Below are 13276 nucleotides of genomic sequence, written 5' to 3'. Positions count from 1 at the left end.
AGATCCTCAAAAAGTTCTACAGCTGCACCATCGAGAGCATCCTGACTGGTTGCATCACCACCTGGTATGGCAACTGCTCTGCATCTGACCGTAAGGCGCTACAGAGGGTAGTGAGTACGGCCCAGTACATCACTGGGGCTAAGCTTCCTGCCATCCAGGACCTCTATACCAGGCGGTGTCAGAGGAAGGCCCTAAAAATTGTCAGAGACTCCATTCATAGACTGTTCTCTCTGCTACCGCACGGCAAGCGGTACCGGAGCACCAAGTCTAGGTCCAAAAGACTCCTTAACAGCTTCTACCCCCAAGCCATAAGACTCCTGAACAGCTAATCAAATGGCCACCCAGACTATTTACATTGACCCCCCCCTGCTGATACCCGCTGTTTATTATCTATGCATAGTCACTTTACCTCTACCTACATGTACAGATTACCTCCACTAACCTGTACACCCGCACATTGACTCTGTATCCCCTGTAAATAGCCTCTTTATAATTTTTTTTTTACTTTTGTTTATTTTGTAAATATATAAGTCTATTTTCTCAAACCTGCATTGTTGGTTAAGGGCTTGTAGGTAAGCATTTCATGGTAAGGCACCTACACCTGTTTTATCCGGCGAATGTGACAAATAACATTTGATTAGATTTGTACTGTGCCGTTAGTTGCCTGTCAGCTTGCATGATTCTTGCCCTTCTCCTCGGACCTCTCATCAACGAGCTGTTTTCACCCGCAGGACTGAGCAGACTGGATGTTTCTAGTTTGTCGCACCATTCTCAGTAAACCCTAGAAACGGAAGGCCGTTTCTGAGATAATGGCCGCTGAGTGTAAAAACAGTTGGGTAATGGGGAGGGGTGATGGAGGGGAGGGAGGGGTGATGGAGGGGGGATGGAGGGGTGATGGAGGGGAGGGGTGATGGAGTGGTGTTGGAGGGGATGGGTGATGGAGGGGTGATGGAGGGGAGGGGTGATGGAGGGGTGATGGAGGGGAGGGGTGTTGGAGGGGAGGGGTGATGGAGGGGAGGGTGTTGGAGGGGAGGGGTGATGGAGGGGTGACGGAGGGGAGGGGAAGTGTGAGGAATGGGGGTGATGGAGGGAGGGAGGGGTGATGGAGGGGAGGAGAAGTGTGAGGAATGGGGGGTGATGGAGGGAGGGGTGATGGAGAGGAGGGGTGATGGAGGGGAGGGGAAGTGTGAGAATGGGGGGTGATGGAGGGAGGGAGGGGTGATGGTGAGGTGGTGGGGAAGGGGATGTAGTGCTGCAGCTGGGGCCAGACAGTGGCACACTAGCACCAGCCCTGTATCATCCCAGCCCTAGTCTAGCCCCACCCCTATACCCCAGCCCTAGGATAACCCCAGCCCTATACCCCACCCCATACCCCAGCCCTAGGAATACCCCAGCCTTATACCCCAGCCCTATGATAGCCCCAGCCCTATACCCAACCCCTATACCCCAGCCCTAGGATATCCCCAGCCCTATACCCCAGCCCTAGGATAGCCCCAGCCCTATACCCCAGCCCTATACCCCACCCCTATACCCCAGCCCTAGGATAACCCCAGCCCTATACCCCAGCCCTATACCCCAGCCCTAGGATAGCCCCAGCCCTAGGATAGCCCCAGCCCTATACCCCAGCCCTATAGCCCAGCCCTATACCCTAGCTCTATACCCCAGCCCTATACCCCAGCCCTAGGATAGCCCCAGCCCTATACCCCAGCCCTATACCCCAGCCCTATACCCCAGCCCTATGATAACCCCAGCCCTAGGATAGCCCCAGCCCTATACCCCAGCCCTATACCCCAGCCCTAGGATAACCCCAGCCCTATACCCCAGCCCTAGGATAACCCCAGCCCTATACCCCAGCCCTATACCCCAGCCCTATACCCCAGCCCTATACCCCAGCCCTATACCCTAGCTCTATACCCCAGCCCTATACCCCAGCCCTATACCCCAGCCCTATACCCCAGCCCTATACCCCAGTCCTATACCCCAGCCCTATACCCCAGCCCTATACCCCAGCCCTATGATAACCCCAGCCCTAGGATAGCCCCAGCCCTATACCCCAGCCCTATACCCCAGCCCTATAATAGCCCCAGTCCTATACCCCAGCCCTATACCCCAGTCCTATACCCCAGCCCTATACCCCAGCCCTATAATAGCCCCAGCCCTATACCCCAGCCCTATACCCCAGTCCTATACCCCAGCCCTATACCCCAGCCCTATACCCCAGCCCTATAATAGCCCCAGTCCTATACCCCAGCCCTATACCCCAGCCCTATACCCCAGCCCTATACCCCAGTCCTATACCCCCAGCCCAATCTCCTGTAGTTATGAATGAGTCATTGAGTAGGATCAGTCCAATCCATTGCAGAGCATCATATGCATCGGATCCCGGATCAAATCAGTCCACCATGCAGGACAAGGCTCTGCTGTCCTCTCTCCCCTAAAAGCACTTGGCCATAAATCCCCTCCCCACACAGCGAAACAAAAGCTTCCTACATGTTAGCTCCTTTATGTCCTGTGTGTGTGTGTGTGTGTGTGTGTGTGTGTGTGTGTGTGTGTGTGTGTGTGTGTGTGTGTGTGTGTGTCTTGCTGTGACCTCCAACCTCTACACTCTTCCCTCCTTATTTACAGCTAGAAGTCCCAGGAGCACAACACTAGAGATCTTCGTCCCAAATGACACCCTATAGGATCTGGTCAAAAGTAGTGCACTACATAGGGAATAGGGTGCCATAGGGATCTGGTCTAAAGTAGTGCGCTACATAGGGAATAGGGTGCCATAGGGCTCTGGTCAAAAGTAGTGCACTATATATAGGGAATAGGGTGCCATAGGGCTCTGGTCTAAAGTAGTGCACTACATAGGGAATAGGGCTCTGGTCTAAAGTAGTGCACTATATAGGGAATAGGTCTCTGGTCTAAAGTAGTGCACTACATAGGGAATAGGGCTCTGGTCTAAAATAGTGCACTATATAGGGAATAGGGCTCTGGTCTAAAGTAGTGCACTACATAGGGAATAGGGTGCCGTTTGGGAGACAAACCCAGGGCCTTTAGAGCCCCATCTGGTCTGGGATGATGAGAACGTCTAACCCCTTGGAGCAGAGAGAGGAAGAGACAGAGGAGGGAGCTGTGTGATGAATCTCATCTCTATCATTCCTTCTGTTCTCTCTCTCTCCTCTTCTCCTCTCTTCTCTCAGGTCAGTGAGCCAGGAGAAAGCAGAGACCTGACTCTGTCACATCTCTTTAGAGTGATGAATGACGCTCTTAGCCTGCCATTAGCTTTGTTATTATTTCCTGTATTTAGCCTGCCGTTAGCTTTGTTATTATTTCCTGTATTTAGCCTGCCATTAGCTTTGTTATTATTTCCTGTATTTAGCCTGCCATTAGCTTTGTTATTATTTCCTGTATTTAGCCTGCCGTTAGCTTTGTTATTATTTCCTGTATTTAGCCTGCCATTAGCTTTGTTATTATTTCCTGTATTTAGCCTGCCATTAGCTTTGTTATTATTTCCTGTATTTAGCCTGCCATTAGCTTTGTTATTATTTCCTGTATTTAGCCTGCCATTAGCTTTGTTATTATTTCCTGTATTTAGCCTGCCATTAGCTTTGTTATTATTTCCTGTATTTAGCCTGCCATTAGCTTTGTTATTATTTCCTGTATTTAGCCTGCCGTTAGCTTTGTTATTATTTCCTGTATTTAGCCTGCCATTAGCTTTGTTATTATTTCCTGTATTTAGCCTGCCGTTAGCTTTGTTATTATTTCCTGTATTTAGCCTGCCATTAGCTTTGTTATTATTTCCTGTATTTAGCCTGCCGTTAGCTTTGTTATTATTTCCTGTATTTAGCCTGCCGTTAGCTTTGTTATTATTTCCTGTATTTAGCCTGCCATTAGCTTTGTTATTATTTCCTGTATTTAGCCTGCCATTAGCTTTGTTATTATTTCCTGTATTTAGCCTGCCATTAGCTTTGTTATTATTTCCTGTATTTAGCCTGCCATTAGCTTTGTTATTATTTCCTGTATTTAGCCTGCCATTAGCTTTGTTATTATTTCCTGTATTTAGCCTGCCATTAGCTTTGTTATTATTTCCTGTATTTAGCCTGCCATTAGCTTTATTATATTTATTATATTTCCAGCAGCTCTAGAGACATGTTAATAAGACTACTAGTACTCAGACCCTCAGCAGCAGCTCTAGAGACATGTTAAGACTACTAGTACTCAGGTCCTCAGCAGCAGGACTAGAGACAACAACACAGTACACCTTGTTGTAATAAAGATATATAGAAACTGTAAGTTGACCCGCGGTGGCCGCTGAAAATATGTCATACCAGTTATATTGTAGTTATATTGTAGTCTCTGTCTGTCTGTCTGTCTGTCTGTCTGTCTGTCTGTCTGTCTGTCTGTCTGTCTGTCTGTCTGTCTGTCTGTCTGTCTGTCTGTCTGTCTGTCTGTCTGTCTGCCTGCCTGCCTGCCTGCCCGCCTCCACCTATCCCCATTGATCTCTCTCTGAGAGTAACAGTGTTGGTTCTGCCTTGTCTCTCTTTCTGCTACATTCACCTCTTCCTGCTCCCTCCCTCTCTCCCCCTCCCTCCCTCTCCCCCTCCCCCCCACTCTCTCTCTGACTGTTGTCTCTTCCGACGGTTCGGTGTAGTGAAGCGAGTACCACTTGGCCCAGTTTCCTGAGTGTGCCGCTGGGCTGCGCGGCATGTGATGAATTTCCCTTGACAAAAACACACACACACACACACACACACACACACACACACACAGGGAGGAAGAGCAGCGGGTGGGTATAACCATCGCAGGGGTGATAGGGGAAAGGGACTCCCCAACACACAGACTGGGTTGGCCCTTCATCTAGACATTAACTAACAGTAATGCTGGCCCTTCATATAGACATTAACTAACAGTAATGCTGGCCCTTCATATAGACATTAACTAACAGTAATGCTGGCCCTTCATATAGACATTAACTAACAGTAATGCTGGCCCTTCATATAGACATTAACTAACCAGTAATGCTGGCCCTTCATCTAGACATTAACTAACCAGTAATGCTGGCCCTTCATGTAGACATTAACTAACAGTAATGCTGGCCCTTCATATAGACATTAACTAACCAGTAATGCTGGCCCTTCATATAGACATTAACTAACAGTAATGCTGGCCCTTCATATAGACATTAACTAACAGTAATGCTGGCCCTTCATATAGACATTAACTAACCAGTAATGCTGGCCCTTCATATAGACATTAACTAACAGTAATGCTGGCCCCTCATATAGACATTACCTAACAGTAATGCTGGCCCTTCATATAGACATTAACTAACCAGTAATGCTGGCCCTTCATGTAGACATTAACTAACAGTAATGCTGGCCCTTCATATAGACATTAACTAACCAGTAATGCTGGCCCTTCATCTCAACATTAACTAACAGTAATGCTGGCCCTTCATATAGACATTAACTAACAGTAATGCTGGCCCTTCATATAGACATTAACTAACCGTAATGCTGGCCCTTCATATAGACATTAACTAACAGTAATGCTGGCCCTTCATATAGACATTAACTAACAGTAATGCTGGCCCTTCATATAGACATTAACTAACAGTAATGCTGGCCCTTCATATAGACATTAACTAACAGTAATGCTGGCCCTTCATCTCGACATTAACTAACAGTAATGCTGGCCCTTCATCTCGACATTAACTAACAGTAATGCTGGCCCTTCATATAGACATTAACTAACAGTAATGCTGGCCCTTCATGTAGACATTAACTAACAGTAATGCTGGCCCTTCATATAGACATTAACTAACAGTAATGCTGGCCCCTCATATAGACATTACCTAACAGTAATGCTGGCCCTTCATATAGACATTAACTAACCAGTAATGCTGGCCCTTCATATAGACATTAACTAACAGTAATGCTGGCCCCTCATATAGACATTACCTAACAGTAATGCTGGCCCTTCATGTAGACATTAACTAACAGTAATGCTGGCCCTTCATATAGACATTAACTAATAGTAATGCTGGCCCTTCATATAGACATTAACTAACAGTAATGCTGGCCCTTCATATAGACATTAACTAACAGTAATGCTGGCCCTTCATCTAGACATTAACTAACAGTAATGCTGGCCCTTCATATAGACATTAACTAACAGTAATGCTGGCCCTTCATCTCGACATTAACTAACAGTAATGCTGGCCCTTCATATAGACATTAACTAACAGTAATGCTGGCCCTTCATATAGACATTAACTAACAGTAATGCTGGCCCTTCATGTAGACATTAACTAACAGTAATGCTGGCCCTTCATCTAGACATTAACTAACCAGTAATGCTGGCCCTTCATATAGACATTAACTAACAGTAGAGGGCGATAGCCGCGTAGCATTTCTCCACGTCATGTTGTTATTGAAGCTACATGAATCACCACTAGAGGGCGATAGCCGCGTAGCATTTCTCCACGTCATGTTGTTATTGAAGCTACATGAATCACCACTAGAGGGCGATAGCCGCGTAGCATTTCTCCACGTCATTGTTTTCTCTCCTAAATATCTTTCTTCTTCTCTGCTTGACTGGAGTCAGTTTGGTTTGTTTACTCCATTCAGAATGGTTGTCTGGTAAAAACTGGAGAAAGAACAGCTACGTTATGACTGTTTAGGATGTTTCTAGAAAAGCCACTGTCGGGAATGGGGAGGGATGGCGCTTTTCTGGAGTAGAAACATCTATATGAGGTGGAAAATATCCCTGGCTGTAGTCTCCTGTCCTGTTTATTACAACCTGCTGTAGTCTCCTGTTCATTACACCCTGCTGTAGTCTCCTGTCCTGTTTATTACACCCTGCTGTAGTCTCCTGTTCATTACACCCTGCTGTAGTCTCCTGTCCTGTTCATTACACCCTGCTGTAGTCTCCTGTTCATTACACCCTGCTGTAGTCTCCTGTCCTGTTTATTACACCCTGCTGTAGTCTCCTGTCCTGTTTATTACACCCTGCTGTAGTCTCCTGTTCATTACACCCTGCTGTAGTCTCCTGTCCTGTTTATTACACCCTGCTGTAGTCTCCTGTCCTGTTTATTACACCCTGCTGTATTCTCCTGTCCTGTTCATTACACCCTGCTGTAGTCTCCTGTTCATTACACCCTGCTGTAGTCTCCTGTCCTGTTTATTACACCCTGCTGTAGTCTCCTGTCCTGTTCATTACACCCTGCTGTAGTCTCCTGTTCATTACACCCTGCTGTAGTCTCCTGTTCATTACACCCTGCTGTAGTCTCCTGTCCTGTTCATTACACCCTGCTGTAGTCTCCTGTTCATTACACCCTGCTGTAGTCTCCTGTCCTGTTCATTACACCCTGCTGTAGTCTCCTGTCCTGTTCATTACACCCTGCTGTAGTCTCCTGTCCTGTTCATTACACCCTGCTGTAGTCTCCTGTCCTGTTCATTACACCCTGCTGTAGTCTCCTGTTCATTACACCCTGCTGTAGTCTCCTGTCCTGTTCATTACACCCTGCTGTAGTCTCCTGTCCTGTTCATTACACCCCTGCTGTAGTCTCCTGTCCTGTTCATTACACCCTGCTGTAGTCTCCTGTCCTGTTCATTACACCCTGCTGTAGTCTCCTGTCCTGTTCATTACACCCCTGCTGTAGTCTCCTGTCCTGTTCATTACACCCTGCTGTAGTCTCCTGTTCATTACACCCTGCTGTAGTCTCCTGTCCTGTTCATTACACCCTGCTGTAGTCTCCTGTCCTGTTCATTACACCCTGCTGTAGTCTCCTGTCCTGTTCATTACACCCTGCTGTAGTCTCCTGTTCATTACACCCTGCTGTAGTCTCCTGTCCTGTTTATTACACCCTGCTGTAGTCTCCTGTCCTGTTCATTACACCCTGCTGTAGTCTCCTGTTCATTACACCCTGCTGTAGTCTCCTGTCCTGTTCATTACACCCTGCTGTAGTCTCCTGTCCTGTTCATTACACCCTGCTGTAGTCTCCTGTCCTGTTTATTACACCCTGCTGTAGTCTCCTGTCCTGTTCATTACACCCTGCTGTAGTCTCCTGTTCATTACACCCCTGCTGTAGTCTCCTGTCCTGTTTATTACACCCTGCTGTAGTCTCCTGTTCATTACACCCTGCTGTAGTCTCCTGTCCTGTTCATTACACCCTGCTGTAGTCTCCTGTTCATTACACCCTGCTGTAGTCTCCTGTTCATTACACCCTGCTGTAGTCTCCTGTTCATTACACCCTGCTGTAGTCTCCTGTCCTGTTTATTACACCCTGCTGTAGTCTCCTGTCCTGTTCATTACACCCTGCTGTAGTCTCCTGTCCTGTTCATTACACCCTGCTGTAGTCTCCTGTCCTGTTCATTACACCCTGCTGTATTCAGACGCTGTCATTTTGTTTTAACAGATGTCCACGTCTTCACAAAGTGAAGGGGAATGATAATGCCTGAATCTCAAATGGCACCCTATTCCCTATATAGTGCACTACTTTAGACCAGAGCCCTATTCCCTATATAGTGCACTACTTTAGACCAGGGCCCTATTCCCTATATAGTGCACTACTTTAGACCAGAGCCCTATTCCCTATATAGTGCACTACTATAGACCAGAGCCCTATTCCCTATATAGTGCACTACTTTAGATCAGAGCCCTATTCCCTATATAGTGCACTACTTTAGACCAGAGCCCTATACCCTATATAGTGCACTACTATAGACCAGAGCCCTATTCCCTATATAGTGCACTACTTCAGACCAGAGCCCTATTCCCTATATATAGTGCACTACTTTAGACCAGAGCCCTTTTGGGAATAGGGTGCCATTTGGGACTTAGCCGATGTTCCACATGACTTCATCCTCCTCCCCCTCTCAGTCTGCTCGTCATCGTCAAGCTCCAGCCTGTCACTGGAACATTCTGGAAGACCCCCTCTCTCTCTCTCTCTCCCTCTCTCTCTCTCTCTCTCTCTCTCTCTCCTCTCTGAGCTGTCTATTTTAAGATGAAGTCGTCAGTATTTAGGCACTGTGGTGATCCGGGACCTTTTCCCTTCTGGACACTCATTTAAACATTAACGTAACATACATTGAATGATGCGAAGGTGCAGTTTTATGCTACAACTGTGTGTCCAGCCGAGATGTAGAATCCAGCCCCATAGGGATGACACACGTGTTTACAGACATGCCTCAGACATACGTGTGTAGATTGATATATACTGTAAACACTACGAATCGTTATTAGTGTATGAAACGATGAGTTGAAGAGCTGTGATGTGATGACGGCTGCTTCATTTACTACATCCTGCAGCAGGTAGTCTAGTGGTTAGAGCGTTGGGCCAGTAACCAGCAGGTAGCCTAGTGGTTAGAGCGTTGGGCCAGTAACCAGCAGGTAGTCTAGTGGTTAGAGCGTTGGGCCAGTAACCAGCAGGCAGTCTAGTGGTTAGAGCGTTGGGCCAGTAACCAGCAGGTAGCCTAGTGGTTAGAGCGTTGGGCCAGTAACCAGCAGGTAGTCTAGTGGTTAGAGCGTTGGGCCAGTAACCAGCAGGTAGTCTAGTGGTTAGAGCGTTGGGCCAGTAACCAGCAGGTAGCCTAGTGGTTAGAGCGTTGGGCCAGTAACCAGCAGGTAGTCTAGTGGTTAGAGCGTTGGGCCAGTAACCAGCAGGTAGCCTAGTGGTTAGAGCGTTGGGTCAGTAACCAGCAGGTAGTCTAGTGGTTAGAGCGTTGGGTCAGTAACCAGCAGGTAGCCTAGTGGTTAGAGCGTTGGGGCAGTAACCAGCAGGTAGCCTAGTGGTTAGAGCGTTGGGCCAGTAACCAGCAGGTAGTCTAGTGGTTAGAGCGTTGGGCCAGTAACCAGCAGGTAGCCTAGTGGTTAGAGCGTTGGGCCAGTAACCAGCAGGTAGTCTAGTGGTTAGAGCGTTGGGCCAGTAACCAGCAGGTAGTCTAGTGGTTAGAGCGTTGGGCCAGTAACCAGCAGGTAGCCTAGTGGTTAGAGCGTTAAGCCAGTAACCAGCAGGTAGCCTAGTGGTTAGAGCGTTGGGCCAGTAACCAGCAGGTAGCCTAGTGGTTAGAGCGTTGGGCCAGTAACCAGCAGGTAGTCTAGTGGTTAGAGCGTTGGGCCAGTAACCAGCAGGTAGCCTAGTGGTTAGAGCTTTGGGCCAGTAACCAGCAGGTAGTCTAGTGGTTAGAGCGTTGGGCCAGTAACCAGCAGGTAGTCTAGTGGTTAGAGCATTAAGCCAGTAACCAGCAGGTAGCCTAGTGGTTAGGGCGTTGGGCCAGTAACCAGCAGGTAGCCTAGTGGTTAGAGCGTTGGGCCAGTAACCAGCAGGTAGCCTAGTGGTTAGAGCGTTGGGCCAGTAACCAGCAGGCAGCCTAGTGGTTAGAGCGTTGGGCCAGTAACCAGCAGGCAGCCTAGTGGTTAGAGCGTTGGGCCAGTAACCAGCAGGTAGTCTAGTGGTTAGAGCGTTGGGCCAGTAACCAGCAGGTAGCCTAGTGGTTAGAGCGTTGGGCCAGTAACCAGCAGGTAGCCTAGTGGTTAGAGCGTTGGGCAAGTAACCAGCAGGTAGTCTAGTGGTTAGAGCATTGGGCCAGTAACCAGCAGGTAGTCTAGTGGTTAGAGCATTGGGCCAGTAAATAGCAGGTAGCCTAGTGGTTAGAGTGTTGGGCCAGTAACCAGCAGGTAGCCTAGTGGTTAGAGCGTTGGGCCAGTAACCAGCAGGTAGTCTAGTGGTTAGAGCGTTGGGCCAGTAACCAGCAGGTAGCCTAGTGGTTAGAGCGTTGGGCCAGTAACCAGCAGGTAGCCTAGTGGTTAGAGCGTTGGGCCAGTAACAAGCAGGTAGTCTAGTGGTTAGAGCGTTGGGCCAGTAACCAGCAGGTAGTCTAGTGGTTAGAGCATTGGGCCAGTAAATAGCAGGTAGCCTAGTGGTTAGAGTGTTGGGCCAGTAACCAGCAGGTAGTCTAGTGGTTAGAGCGTTGGGCCAGTAACCAGCAGGTAGCCTAGTGGTTAGAGCGTTGGGCCAGTAACCAGCAGGTAGTCTAGTGGTTAGAGCGTTGGGCCAGTAACCAGCAGGTAGCCTAGTGGTTAGAGCGTTGGGCCAGTAACCAGCAGGTAGCCTAGTGGTTAGAGAGTTGGGCCAGTAACCAGCAGGTAGTCTAGTGGTTAGAGCGTTGGGCCAGTAACCAGCAGGTAGCCTAGTGGTTAGAGCATTGGGCCAGTAACCAGCAGGTAGCCTAGTGGTTAGAGCGTTGGGCCAGTAACCAGCAGGTAGCCTAGTGGTTAGAGCGTTGGGCCAGTAACCAGCAGGTAGTCTAGTGGTTAGAGCGTTGGGCCAGTAACCAGCAGGTAGCCTAGTGGTTAGAGCGTTGGACCAGTAACCAGCAGGCAGCCTAGTGGTTAGAGCGTTGGGCCAGTAACCAGCAGGTAGCCTAGTGGTTAGAGCGTTAAGCCAGTAACCAGCAGGTAGCCTAGTGGTTAGAGCGTTAAGCCAGTAACCAGCAGGTAGCCTAGTGGTTAGAGCGTTGGGCCAGTAACCAGCAGGTAGTCTAGTGGTTAGAGCGTTGGGCCAGTAACCAGCAGGTAGCCTAGTGGTTAGAGCGTTAAGCCAGTAACCAGCAGGTAGCCTAGTGGTTAGAGCGTTGGGCCAGTAACCAGCAGGTAGCCTAGTGGTAAGAGCGTCAAGCCAGTAACCAGCAGGTAGCCTAGTGGTTAGAGCGTTGGGCCAGTAACCAGCAGGTAGCCTAGTGGTTAGAGCGTTGGGCCAGTAACCAGCAGGTAGTCTAGTGGTTAGAGCGTTGGACCAGTAACCAGCAGGTAGTCTAGTGGTTAGAGCATTGGGCCAGTAAATCGCAAGTAGCCTAGTGGTTAGAGTGTTGGGCCAGTAACCAGCAGGTAGTCTAGTGGTTAGAGCGTTGGGCCAGTAACAAGCAGGTAGCCTAGTGGTTAGAGCGTTGGGCCAGTAACCAGTAGGTAGCCTAGTGGTTAGAGCGTTGGGCCAGTAACCAGCAGGTAGCCTAGTGGTTAGAGCGTTGGGCCAGTATACCAGCAGGTAGCCTAGTGGTTAGAGCGTTGGGCCAGTAACCAGCAGGTAGTCTAGTGGTTAGAGCGTTGGGCCAGTAACCAGCAGGTAGCCTAGTGGTTAGAGCGTTGGGCCAGTAACCAGCAGGTAGCCTAGTGGTTAGAGCGTTGGGCCAGTAACCAGCAGGTAGTCTAGTGGTTAGAGCGTTGGGCCAGTAACCAGCATGTAGCCTAGTGGTTAGAGCGTTGGGCCAGTAACCAGCAGGTAACCTAGTGGTTAGAGCGTTGGGTCAGTAACCAGCAGGTAGCCTAGTGGTTAGAGCGTTGGGCCAGTAACCAGCAGGTAGCCTAGTGGTTAGAGTGTTGGGCCAGTAACCAGCAGGTAGCCTAGTGGTTAGAGCGTTGGGCCAGTAACCAGCAGGTAACCTAGTGGTTAGAGCGTTGGGCCAGTAACCAGCAGGTAGCCTAGTGGTTAGAGCGTTGGGCCAGTAACCAGCAGGTAGCCTAGTGGTTAGAGCGTTGGGCCAGTAACCAGCAGGTAGTCTAGTGGTTAGAGCGTTGGGCCAGTAACCAGCAGGTAGCCTAGTGGTTAGAGCGTTGGGCCAGTAACCAGCAGGTAACCTAGTGGTTAGAGCGTTGGGTCAGTAACCAGCAGGTAGCCTAGTGGTTAGAGCTTTGGGCCAGTAACCAGCAGGTAGCCTAGTGGTTAGAGCGTTGGGCCAGTAACCAGCAGGTAGCCTAGTGGTTAGAGCGTTGGGCCAGTAACCAGCAGGTAACCTAGTGGTTAGAGCGTTGGGCCAGTAACCAGCAGGTAGCCTAGTGGTTAGAGCGTTGGGCCAGTAACCAGCAGGTAGTCTAGTGGTTAGAGCGTTGGACCAGTAACCAGCAGGTAGCCTAGTGGTTAGAGCATTGGGCCAGTAAATAGCAGGTAGCCTAGTGGTTAGAGCGTTGGGCCAGTAACCAGCAGGTAACCTAGTGGTTAGAGCGTTGGGCCAGTAACCAGCAGGTAGTCTAGTGGTTAGAGCGTTGGACCAGTAACCAGCAGGTAGCCTAGTGGTTAGAGCATTGGGCCAGTAAATAGCAGGTAGCCTAGTGGTTAGAGCGTTGGGCCAGTAACCAGCAGGTAACCTAGTGGTTAGAGCGTTGGGCCAGTAACCAGCAGGTAGCCTAGTGGTTAGAGCGTTGGGCCAGTAACCCTTAAAGGTTGCTAGATCGAATCCCCCGAGCTGACAAGGTAAATAAAATCTGTCGTTCTGCCCCTGAACAAGACAGTTAA

The sequence above is a fragment of the Salmo salar genome, unplaced genomic scaffold, assembly GCF_905237065.1.
Source record: "Salmo salar unplaced genomic scaffold, Ssal_v3.1, whole genome shotgun sequence".
NCBI classification, from domain to species: Eukaryota; Metazoa; Chordata; class Actinopteri; order Salmoniformes; family Salmonidae; genus Salmo; species Salmo salar.
Note: the sequence above shows the minus strand (reverse complement) of the source record.